At 40.4% G+C, this 12,187-nt stretch overlaps 1 pseudogene; it reads right to left on the minus strand.

Moving 5' to 3' along the window:
- Nucleotides 1–2,731: 2,731 nt before the first annotated feature.
- Nucleotides 2,732–3,457, minus strand: LOC128420891 (40S ribosomal protein S23-like; annotated as a pseudogene).
- Between the last annotated feature and the right edge of the window lie 8,730 nt (nt 3,458–12,187).

Here is a 12,187-nt window from a genome sequence, read left to right on the forward strand (position 1 = left end):
GATGGGTCACTGTAGGGTCACAATGCTTCTTCTTCTACTAAACAAAGGGACTGCCCTTTGCAATATATCTTTGGAACTGATCTGGGAAAAGGCAATCTGCTGATTTTTTAAGGGGCCTTACACTAATTAGTCAACAGTTATCTTTTTTTAATCTACATTTACTTTAATTGGGCAATAAAATGTCTTCTGGTCATCCTAGAATTCGTGGGCACCCCCATAGGTCAACCAGGTCCTGCTCACAATGCAATTCTGTACAAATCTTATCAGAGGTGAAGTCCCGTTGGGTTCAATGGGCTATGCAACCGAAAATCTGGAATTTATACAATTACTGGCATTTTGGAGAGGAGCAAAAAAAGAAAAAGAAGAAACAATCCCTGCAAATGTTTGAGGTAGGGAGACTAGCATTAAAAAAAAAAAACCCTCGTTCTAATGAAAACCACATTTTAAAACCCAGGATGGAATTCCTGGAGTCTAATGCTCAAGGCAGCCTGGTCTGGATGAGCCTGATTCGTAGTTGCAACACTGTACTGGGGAGAATGCTTTGAAGATCGTGCACACCCCTGTGATACCAATAAAATAATGTGGTACTGCCAAAATAATGGCCAGATCCTGGAAAGATGTTTAGACTGTACAGATGGGAAGGAGTTTATACTAGCTAAACCAGTTAAAAACCTCTCTCTCTCTCTCTCTCTCTCTCTCTCTCTCTCTCTCTTTGGAAAGAAAAATCAGTGCAGCATATATTCTAGCAGGGAAACTAGCCATAATCTGTTTTAAAACAAATAGATTGTGTACAGCTGTCCTGTGTGCAAGGGGAAAATGATGATTTAATGTTGATTAAGAGAGAAGGCCTTTGAAGTGAGCGGAGCAGGAGCCCACAGAATGTCTTTCGTGATCATTATCAGTCTTTCACCGAAGGCAGACTTGGTGCCAAAAGCTCTTTCTCTAAACTGGTTAAGGTGGATTCGGGAGCGAAGGCTTTGTGTGTTTTAAAAGAGCTTCTCGTTCACAGGCCTCTGATGTCTTATTCTTTTAGTAGCTCTAATGTCTGAGAATAAACAGATGCAGCTTTTTCACTGGTTAACTCCAAAAAAGGGGCAAGGTCCACACAGTTTCGCCTGCATCTTGGCGTTCGTCAGGCTAGCGACTGAGCATGCATCCTGCAATAAAATCAAATCAAAGATGATTTTTTCCCCTCCTCTCTCTCTCTTTCCCCCTATGAGCAGATGTTTTGGTAACAGGAAAAGGACTGAGTTTTCTTTCTTTTCTTTTCTTTTTAAAAAGGTCCTTATGTGAATCATTAAATTACATGACGAATATGGGATGGTGACGATATGCTTGTAATAGTATTGGTAGACAATGAATGCACGCAAGTGGGTCTAAGGAATCCTTTAATGTCTGTAGATAAGGGTAGTACACAGAGATAATTGTTGGCAGCAAATTGCAGATTTTACACACGTACACAGAATGTATATGAAGAAGTAGAAAGAGCCTGAAACCCCTATTATGTATATTGTCAGTTGTTATAGGATATTGTCATCTGTCAATAATTTGGTGAAAAATACACAAATGCTAGTGAGTAGAGGAAAAAATGCACATAATATTCTTTCTAGTTAAGAGATTTTGGCTGTGATTTTTTCAGCCCTGGGGCTATTTCAGAGTAAATGATTTGACAGTACAAGCACAGAAAAGAGACTCAGGAAAGGAAAAGTGGTGAAGAAAAGGAATTGGATAAATTCACTTGCTGATAACTTAACTAATAGTGCCGGATGATTAAAACATAATGTGAGGCAATCTGGAGTGTTTGTATCTGAGGTGAGATTTTATCCAGGGGATTCTTGGAATTTAGGTCACGTTTTTAGCCATGACATGATGTAAATTTTATTTATTATCTATTTATTCCTCCAAGGAGCTCAAAGTTGTGTGATTGGTTACCCTCACAAGAACCCTTGGAGGTAAGCTAGGCTGGGAAACTGGCTGAACTCAGCAGTGGTTAGAGCAGCCGTTCTCAGCTCTGCTTCCCTAGATGTTGTTGGGCTACAACTCCCATCATCCCTGACCAATGGCCATGCTGGCTAGGGATGATGGGAATTGCAGTTCAAGACCATCTGCATTGAGAAAGGCTGAGTTTACCCTTGAACCTAGGACCCTAGCTTCAAATCTCCACTCAGCCATGAAGCTGGGTGCACCATCTTGAGCTACTTGGAGGAAATGTGATAAATTAAATAAAAATATGAGTGTTTATTTCCATTTTGAACTGCATATTCACTGTCATTCCCCATTTCCTACCTTCTATAATTTTGAATTTACTGCTGAATTGGATATCTCTCTCTTTTTTTTAGTTTTCTCCTTTTTTAAATAAGCAAGCTCAGCAACATAAGCATCAAGCAAAAAAATTGTCATTTAATATTTAGTTATGTCAATACTTAAAAGAAAGTGACACACTGCTGCACAAGTATTAAAGAACTGACTCAATGAATTTTAAAGTGTTGCTAATATGTAGAAATTCCTTTATACCGCTTTCATTTCTGTGGTTCAGAATGGAACTAAATTCTTCTGCAACTGAGGCTGCAATCATATACAGTCCAATTAGAAACCACACTTGTACAGGACCAGTAAGAAAAGCCATGTAAAAATCAAAACAACCCAACTTGCACAAGAGAGAATTTTGCAGTGAAATTACTTCCATGCTACAAAAAGCTGAACTACTATGAAAAGATTCCTCAGAAACATATTGTCAAATGAGAAGTTTTATTATAGCTGAATGCAGCATCACAGATATTATTATCTTAGTCTCTCTTTCGTGCCTTTGTACAATGCTAACAGAGAAACATTGACTACTTTAACAACCTTGAAGTGAACACCGAGAATGTCACCCTTTTCGACCAAACCCATCAACCAGGACTTCATCATTTTCCTCAATGAAGTTCAGATAACCATCATGAGGAACAAAGGCTGTTATTTTCCTTCCATTCTTGATGAGCTGAACTCGGACACACTTCCTGATGGCAGAATTTGGCTGCTTAGCTTCAACACCAACTTTCCCCAGGACAATTCCTTTGGCATGGGAAGCTCCCCCAAAACAGCTGGCTTTCAAAGCGGTACCCAGATGTGCCTTCTTGTATTGTTTGTCATGCCATTTCTGGTCTCGGCGATGACTGCGCAGCTTCTAGGCTGTCCGAAGCCCACAGCACTTGCTCATCTTCCTCCTGCTGCAGCTTTTGCTGGTTCGCCCGAAGGAACCCGAGCCTGAATTGGATATCTGAGCTGTACTGGTTTCTGGACCCACTCAAGGGTGTGTTGTCCTCTCACATTGCGTAGACTGTTTAGAGTATGCAACTGGTTGTTAAAGTGCCTGGGAGATCAGGAGTAGAAGTTGCCAAATAGGAGACTTGGAATGGAGCTTGCTGATCTTGTTCTTCTGAGAAGACCCCCATAAGGCAGTGGGAATCCTGCATCTGTTGCCCTAGATGACACATACATGGCTGTGTCAAGCAGAGAGAGAGAGAAATAAGATGAGACACCTGTTGTTACCAGGCTATCTTACATTAAATTAAGTTCACATTTAAAAGTGAGCCTACCTACTTTGCCCTTTCCAAAGCAATACACCAACCAAAACAGCCTTTCTTCAAAATTTGCATGTCCCTGAATTGCACAATGCAGTTCTTCAGCCAGGTTATATGTACAAAAATAAATATACACCAGGGGGGAGTGTGCATATAAATGCATATATTAGAAGAAGAAAATACAAGACACAAAAATGCATTCTGTTAGGGGAAATCACTTTGCAAAAATATGCTTATTGGGGGAAATTGCATACCAAAAATTGCGCATGTTTTGAGAAATTGACACTAAGATCCTAATGAATATTCACGATAACATTTCCAAAAAAAATCACAAACTGATATAGAAATGTGGAGGACAACATAAGACTGGAAAAAATGGCAAACTGATGCCACATTTTTCCATACCTGGTTGGCACTGGAAAGGGTGCTGCTGCTTGCAGTGCAGTTGGGTCAGGATTGGTGCTAGGTGCTTATAATGCTTTGCTCTGGTGAGCCACCTGGCTGCTGAATTCTGCACCCATTACAGTTTCCAAACCACCCAGGAAGGCAATGCCATGCAGAACGCATTGCCTAGAAATAGCCGGAGTGTAGACAATAGTACTTAGGCTGTCCTTGTCTAGATTAGGCCAATGCTGGGCCATGAGCCAAAATTGATGGAAGACACTCTATGCCACTAAGGCCATTTTATTTATGATGCCATCAAACAGAAGGAACTTCCAAATAAAAAATGACAACGACGACTAAAAAACAAACAACTCTTACAGTAAAGCAAACAGAACCCAGACCCTACAAGTGGTTGTAAACCACTCTGATTCCTTTTTTTCTGAATAGAGATATATACATTTTTTTAAAATAAATAAACTACTTATTTATTTAAGTTCACACACCCCAAAGCAAAAACTAAAAAAAAGACAAGATGTGTAAAAACTTTAAAAACAAAACATTCTTATGTGTTAAATATGTCTACTTGCAACTCAGGATGTTGAAACATCTTCAGACTTTATATGTACCAAGTAGCACAGATAAAAATTATTTTAATCATCCAGTGATTAAGCTGTCCAGAAACAGAAAATCACCCAGCTGCTTCAACAGCAGACATATAAAACTTGTGTGACAAAAAAGGATCATTAACCAATCTGATTTTCTTGTTGGGAGGGTTTAATGCTGTTGGGTCTAGTATTAAATGTAGAATTTGATAGCAAGTCTGAACATTTTAACGATGTGTCCATGAATATAAGGCATGCATCCACTGGTGACTTTATGACTTCTCCTCTGTATAATTAGTAGTATCTTGTTTATGAGCTTACTTCTGTTGCCTCAATCACATGAAAATGTGAAACCACTGTAATAATTTACACCCACTGTATGGCATTCAAGATCTAAGTTTTCTTTTAATTAGCATGGAAATAGTCACTATAATAGCCTCTGTGTACGCCGACCAAAACAGAGGAGGGGGAAATCCAAGGCCAATATTTTATCTTTAATATTTCATTGCATGGTATTTCTGATTAAACGACCACACGGTAGATCTGTCTTGCCAGCATCTGCTCCAAGTTTCTATAAAACTCTCCCACCCCAGAGTTAACAAGGATAGGTAAGCACACTTAACAAGCTCATTAAAAAAATGTTTGGCTGTGCAGTCTGGGAGTGAGATTAATTATTGTCATTGGAGAAAAATGACTCGGTGAGTTTCTGGAAGCTCAGAAATCTGTGCCAACAGACAAATTATTTAATTTTCCTTTGTGTTTGGTTCTATAATAGTTCCCTCATCCCACATCTCCCTCTCCACATTCATACAACATAGCTGGGGCTTGTTAACGTTATTTGAGATAGAAGAGATTTGGATTCCAATTGTGTGTGTTTTTACCTACTCCCAAGTAAGTTTGTACAGGATTGCTTTTTAAGTTTTCTGTTGAAATCAATGGCCATCAAAGCACTTCAGTTTAGTCAGATTGGGCCTGACATATTTAACATCATAGTGGTAACCCAGTGATACAATGAGAACACAAATCCCAGTTGTGTCATCTTGAATATACTATCTATAGGATATATCTACGGTATTTCTCAAAGCCTTGCTTGGCATCCATTTACATTTTAATGGATATTCATATTACTGGCATTAGGTACGCTGTGGTCTAAACCACTGAGCCTCTTGGGCTTGCCAATTGGAAGGTCAGTGGTTTGAGTCCACAAGACAGGGTGAGCTCCCGTTGCTCTGTCCTAGCTTCTGCCAACCTAGCAGTTCGAAAGCATACCAGTGCAAGTAGATAAATAGGCACTACTTAGGTGGGAAGGTAAACTGTTTTTCATGCGCTCTGGCTTCCGTCCCAGTGTCTCATTTTGGCAGAAGCAGTTTAGTCATGCTAGCCACATGACCCAGAAAGTTGTCTGTGGACAAATGCCACTCCCTTGGCCTGAAGCGAAACGGCACCGCAACCCCTATAGTTGCCTTTGACTGAACTTAACCATCCAGGGATCATTTACCATTTTTTACATTACTACTGACATTATAAGAAACATTTATGACTCCTGAATGAGCTTGAACAACACGAGAAGCATATTCTTGTAATCTTAGCATTTGGGATAGGCAACCAGTGCTTTCATTTGTATCATGCAGTACCAATTGCATCCAGCCAATTATGATTTCCAGAGGATTTGTCTTCCTACCCCCTTTCTGGATACTTGCAATGCCTTGTTCATTAATGCTAATGGAACCTGCATGAATTCATCCACAGGATAATATATCCTACTAATACAACAGCTTTGTCCTTATTTGTTTGAGCTGACCTTAAGTACTGAGCATGCCGGGTGCCTAATTAGCAGCTGGCTGCAATGTTCTGTACCATATGGGCTACATCTCAAAGACATAAATAGAGACTTAGGAATCAGGGTCGGGATTCTCCTCTGTTGAATTTCCTTCAAGTATTTACAAAATAAGATGACGGGGTAAAAAATTAATATATTTGAAGTACTTTTTGACATATGTTGGGCGTTGCCACTGATAGCTTACAATAATCTGCATACTGCACAATTCTGCAGATATTTCATGCTGCAAAAAGCTGGAATTATATTTGAGGATACACCAGCAGGAATCTGTGGGTTGTGTCCAATGCTGTGTGCAGGGAGTTCTGCTCAAGAAACAGAACTTCCCTTTCCTCTCCCCGCACACCCTTAAAACCTGCTCCCAGGAATTGGAGCACCTTCAGGAGCAGATTTTGAGGGTGCAGGGGAGAGGAGAGGGAAAGTTCCATTGTGGAAACAGAACTGTGCTGCACTAGTGGAATGGTAGCATTAGATTTGACCCCCTATATCTAGAGCACATGGGCAATGAAAAGTAATTTGGAGTATAGCACTGAGAGCCCTATGATGTATTCTAAAACACTGGGCTTCAACCTGGGTTTCAACACTTGCCCTACGTTGCACTACTGTCATGAAAATATATATCATTAAAAAACAAGGTGCTGTAGCTCAAGTTTGGGCTAAAGTTGGGTCTGAAGACTACCATCCTAGAATAAAGGTTCTGATCACTGGCAGTCTATTATTGCAACTACAAAATGTGGTAGAGTGCAGTGATTCAGTTCAATGTTCCAGTCTGTCAGCCTTGCCCATCCCACTGATTTTTTTTAATCCTGTGTCTGCCTGGCATTCTCAGTCCTCATTGGCTATGTTTGGGGTCATCCATCCTCTCAGTTTTCTTCGCAGATGCTGGCTTTTTTGCAAACCTTAGGATTCAGGCATGCCAATACCTTACTTTGGTGCATGAGTGGTCCTCTTTTGGCTACAGAAGAATGCACACTGACCTTCAAAAATAAGAGGACATGATGCTGCAGCAGAGCATCTTTAGCAATCCTAGGAGATGGTAGTTTTTTTATTTACACCATGCCATAACTTTATACAGCTGAAATTTGTTTGGTGATGGGCTGCTCTGTCTCCTCTGCTCTCTTATATGTTTAAGGAAAAGTCATCTCTTTCAAAAGCATCCATTTTATTGGATACTCCGCTGCAAAATACCTTTCATTGCAGCAGCTCTGTTTTCAATTTTTTGGCCGCTGCTATGTTAGAAGACCTGCTGTACACGCAATATCTCCCAGTTGTGCTAAATAAGGCTAATGTGTGCCAGCACTTTCTGTTTCATATATGAACAAAATCAATAAAAAAGAACTAAAGAAGGAGGAAAACCCATAATGAGCCCAGCTTTCTCTAATTCTCAACCACAGAGCCCAAATTTTCACTCACTTACAGATCCTGCCAACTTCTGAGGAAACCAATTCATCCTGTTGTGAGTGGCAGATTGAAAAGAGCTTTTTCTTCAGATAAGTCTTTTCTAATACTGTCCCATTGGTCAGTTTAAAAGAACATACACTTATCAAGCCAGTACTGAAAGACCATGGCTTAGTGGTAGCGGGCATCAGCATCTCCAAATAGAGATCAGGGAGAATCCTGGACAACTGTGGTCTGTCAGTGTAGAAAATCCTGAGCTAGATGGACCAATGACCTGACAGCTTCCTATGTATACCTCCTTTTCCTGAGAATGGCTTGATCAGCACACTTACATACATGGTATTTACCTCATAACCTTGGCACCAGAGGTCCATATATATATATGTGTGTGTGTGTGTGTGTGTGTGTGTGTCAAAAAATAAGTAAGTGAACTTGAAAGTGTGCACCCAAAGACTTCATATTATGGTCTGTCAAAAGTTTCTTTTGAGTTCTTAGCATGAAATTTTGTGCCTCATAAAACGGGTGGCCTCTATGACAGCAAGCCACAGATTTCTTCCAAAGCATCACTCACTCAGAGAAGTGCCCAGCCTTCTTTTCTGAAGGGGTGGTACCAATTCCATGTGGGATTTTAAATAAATGAATAGAAACTCAACAATTTATTCATAATCAGGATAAATATCTGTAGTCCAAGTCCAAGTGTCTAGGACATGTGTATTTCAGCATTACTTAATTGTGTATGTGGGGGGGGGGATGACACTTTTTTTTTATATAAAAATTTTTATTGGTTTTTCAACATATAATATAAGACAATACAAAAGACAAACACTAACAAACCAACATATAAACATGTATAATTTCAAAGATTTTTTCATATACCCAATTTCAGCGACTTCCCCATGCCTCCCTTTTCTGCATCCCTGTTTTAAATTTTCCAGCAACCCCTGGTCTGAATTATTTATTAATTCCTTTCTTTAGCCCTTTTCTTTCCTCGGGGGGATGACTCTTGACCCGAATGGGCAGGTCTGAGAGTGGCAGGTGTATATACCGTATTTTTCGCTCTATAACACGCACCAGACCATAACACGCACGTAGTTTTTAGAGGAGCAAAACAAGAAAAAAAATAATCTAAACGTAATAGTGGATATATGATTTTTGTGGTTCATGCTGTGCCCACAGACATGTGATCTGACAGTGAGTTTGGAGTAGCCCAATGCAAAAATCCTGAGGATCCATGTGGATCCATGCTTTGTAACCACGGAGGAGGGACGGAAGGGGAACCATGGATCCTCTGCTCACGACTGCAGCAGATCCCCCCCGCCACCCGGAGGTATTCGCTCCATAACACGCACAGACATTTCCCCTTACTTTCAAGGAGGAAAAAAGTGAGTGTTATGGTGCAAAAAATACGGTAATTCAGTCATTACCACTCCTGTGAACTACAGCCTTGTAAAGGTAAAGGTAAAGGACTCCTGGATGGGGAACTGTGAATGATAAAGCATTAGAGGTGGTAATTAGAATCACAAGTGAAGAATATTCCACCTATGTATAAAGTGGCAATACAATTCTGGTGCATGCTAAAGACATTCTTGTTTATCATGACCTTTGTTGCCTTTTAATACAGAATTGTAAGTATTCTTATGGACAGATTTTAATTATATTTACATATTTTTGCATTGCATTTTATCATCCTTCTTAAATAAATATATACATAAGGATCGTGTTTGTGGAGATTCAGGAGTATAACCGCAAGCCCAGTAAGAAGGAATTAATTAGAAGCTCATGGGAACAGATGGGTATTATTAAACTAATGATAACATTAAGGAAGGAGAGGGAGTATAAGGACAGATTAAATAATTGGAAACTGGATGTGCAATATATAAGAAAAGAGTAGGAAATTTCTGGGGCTGAGGATAGATTATAGGATAATGTAATGTAGACTAATGTAATTTCAGGAGTATTGGAAGTCTGAAATATTTATTGCTTATGTCTTATCTATTTGTTGACCTGCTGATTTATGTATTTCAAATTTATAATCAGCATGGTAATGAAGTGCCATAACAGTATATATAGTACAAAGGTATTTACTAATAGAGAGCCAGTGTGGTGTAATGGTTAAGAGCGATAGACTCGTAATCTGGAGAACCGGGTTCACGTCTCCGCTCCTCCACATGCAGCTGCTGGGTGACCTTGGGCCAGTCACACTTCTCTGAAGTCTCTCAGCCCCACTCACCTCACAGAGTGTTTGTTGTGGGGGAGGAAGGGAAAGGAGAATGTTAGCCGCTTTGAGACTCCTTCGGGTTGTGATAAAGCAGGATATCAAATCCAAACTCTTCTTCTAATAATAATAATAAATAAATAACACTCTCTTTATTTGCCTGGATCGTTATCTGGGCTGACTCACACTCTTTCCGTGATGGTCCAAAATAGCCATGCTTTCCTCGTTCACTTTTCATGGATATTTGCATGAAATTGTGGACAAAACACACACACACCTCACATTTTCCCTGTTCAGCATGCTTTCCCCCCCAAGACCTCAGAAAATCTGGTTTTCTTTCTTTCTTTTTATTCAGATCACTAGTTTCACACATGCCCCAGTGACCTAGTGTGCTGCTCCCTGGTCAGTTATGGCTTTATAGATAACTGTAACCATTTCCTAGGTTACTCTCCTCATATACACCTGTTTGGTCTATGTCTCCTGTCTAGGAATCAACACTACCACTTTAACGATTCCCTTTTAAAATATCATTGCCTTAAACCAATTGTTTTACTCCTCTTTCTAAATTGCAGTGGAAGGATCATGACTGAGATCAGCGGTGTGCGGTGAAGTTTTTCATGGGGGAACAGTTAGGGCTAGAGGCACCAGCTTGCAAGGGCAATTGGGTGGGGGCGCTATCTTGACACCATGCGCATGAGCATCGTGCCTCCTTAAGTCGGGCAGAAGCTTATTGGGCTTTGGGAAGGAGCCACCAGGCATCTGAAAGGATGCTGGAGCCCTCCTGCCTCCTTCCCAAAGCCAGGTTAGTTTTGAAAAGGTGGCAGAAGGGCTCTTGGACCCGTTGGAGCATCACACCTCCCTCCCTAAGCTGGTCAGAAGCATGAAGCATAACATTAAATGAAAAGGGGGTGGGGGAGAGAGAGAACAGATCATTACAATAAAGAGAGTACAAAACCCCAAGAAACAGACCCAGTAAAACAGTGCCGGGGTGGGGGGAATTGGCAGCAAAACTTAACATCCAGCAAATCATCTCATTGATGAAAACTAGACACGATCCTCAAAGTGTGAACCTTTGGGTAGTACAACTGATTTCAGCAAGTGACTTGAGAATTCCAGCACCCAGCTTTGATTCTAAACACATCTGTGAACATGTCCTGCTGATGTTAATGGGACTTAGAGATCCATAGAGTTGGAAAAGACTGGCAAGTCCAACTTTCACCAGCCCTTTCCATCTAGATCAAAGCATATAATCCATACCATGTCAATATGTTTGGGATGCAATCGCAGCATTAGAAATCTGCTTTCTTCCCCCCCTCTGCATTATTAAAGTTAATGTATATTCAATGGCAGGGATCCAAAGAGTCACTATAGGTGCATCCAAGGGATTGGCCATGCCTAGTGGATTTTTTTACTTCCTTCCTTTGAACAGCTAACCCATATTACAAGCTGTTTTTGAACCTCCCCTCTCCCCAGTTTCTAAAGAAAGTTGCCATGTGGCTTACAGAGCTGCTGTTTAAGTAACAAAAGTATAAAGCTCTCTTGTGTATGAGGATCTAGTCCAGGTTCTTTGGAGTCAGGCCAAATTTATCTGCAGGGCTGAAAGTAACAGCCCCTCCTCCCCAAAACGAAACATAGCTAAGATTCAATTAATGCAATTTGAGAGAAAGCCACTACAATCAGCCAACCACAATTCAGGGCTTTAGCCAGTGTAACTTACATAATGGATATCAGGCCACCAGGGAACCCTAGGTATACTTTTTTGAGTTCCACCATGGGAGAAAATTGGGATATAAATGCAACAAGCATGTCTTAGAAAGACTTGAAAATATATAGATAAACATCAGGTTGAATGCATTTTTTTGGGGGGAGGGTATTTTACAGTACTTGTATGTTGGGATAGATTAAATGCTTACGTAGAACTTCCATCTTGATCTACTGTGAACAGTGTCGAAAATAAAAGATGCAACATTCTGCAAGTACCCATATGATTCCGCCTGCTTTCACAAATGCTTGTGTGAGTTTCCAGTTCACAAGAACAGATGTAATGTGCAGTTGGAAGCCAAACTTCTACATACTCGAAACTGTGTTTTAGAGTATCAGGAGTTGTGGAATCTGTAGGCTTTATGGTCGATGAAACACCTGGATCTCATGGGGTATCACTCAGCAGGGACAGACTTTGGTCTTTCAA

This window comes from Podarcis raffonei, chromosome 9 (genome assembly GCF_027172205.1).
Source record: "Podarcis raffonei isolate rPodRaf1 chromosome 9, rPodRaf1.pri, whole genome shotgun sequence".
Lineage (NCBI taxonomy): Eukaryota > Metazoa > Chordata > Lepidosauria > Squamata > Lacertidae > Podarcis > Podarcis raffonei.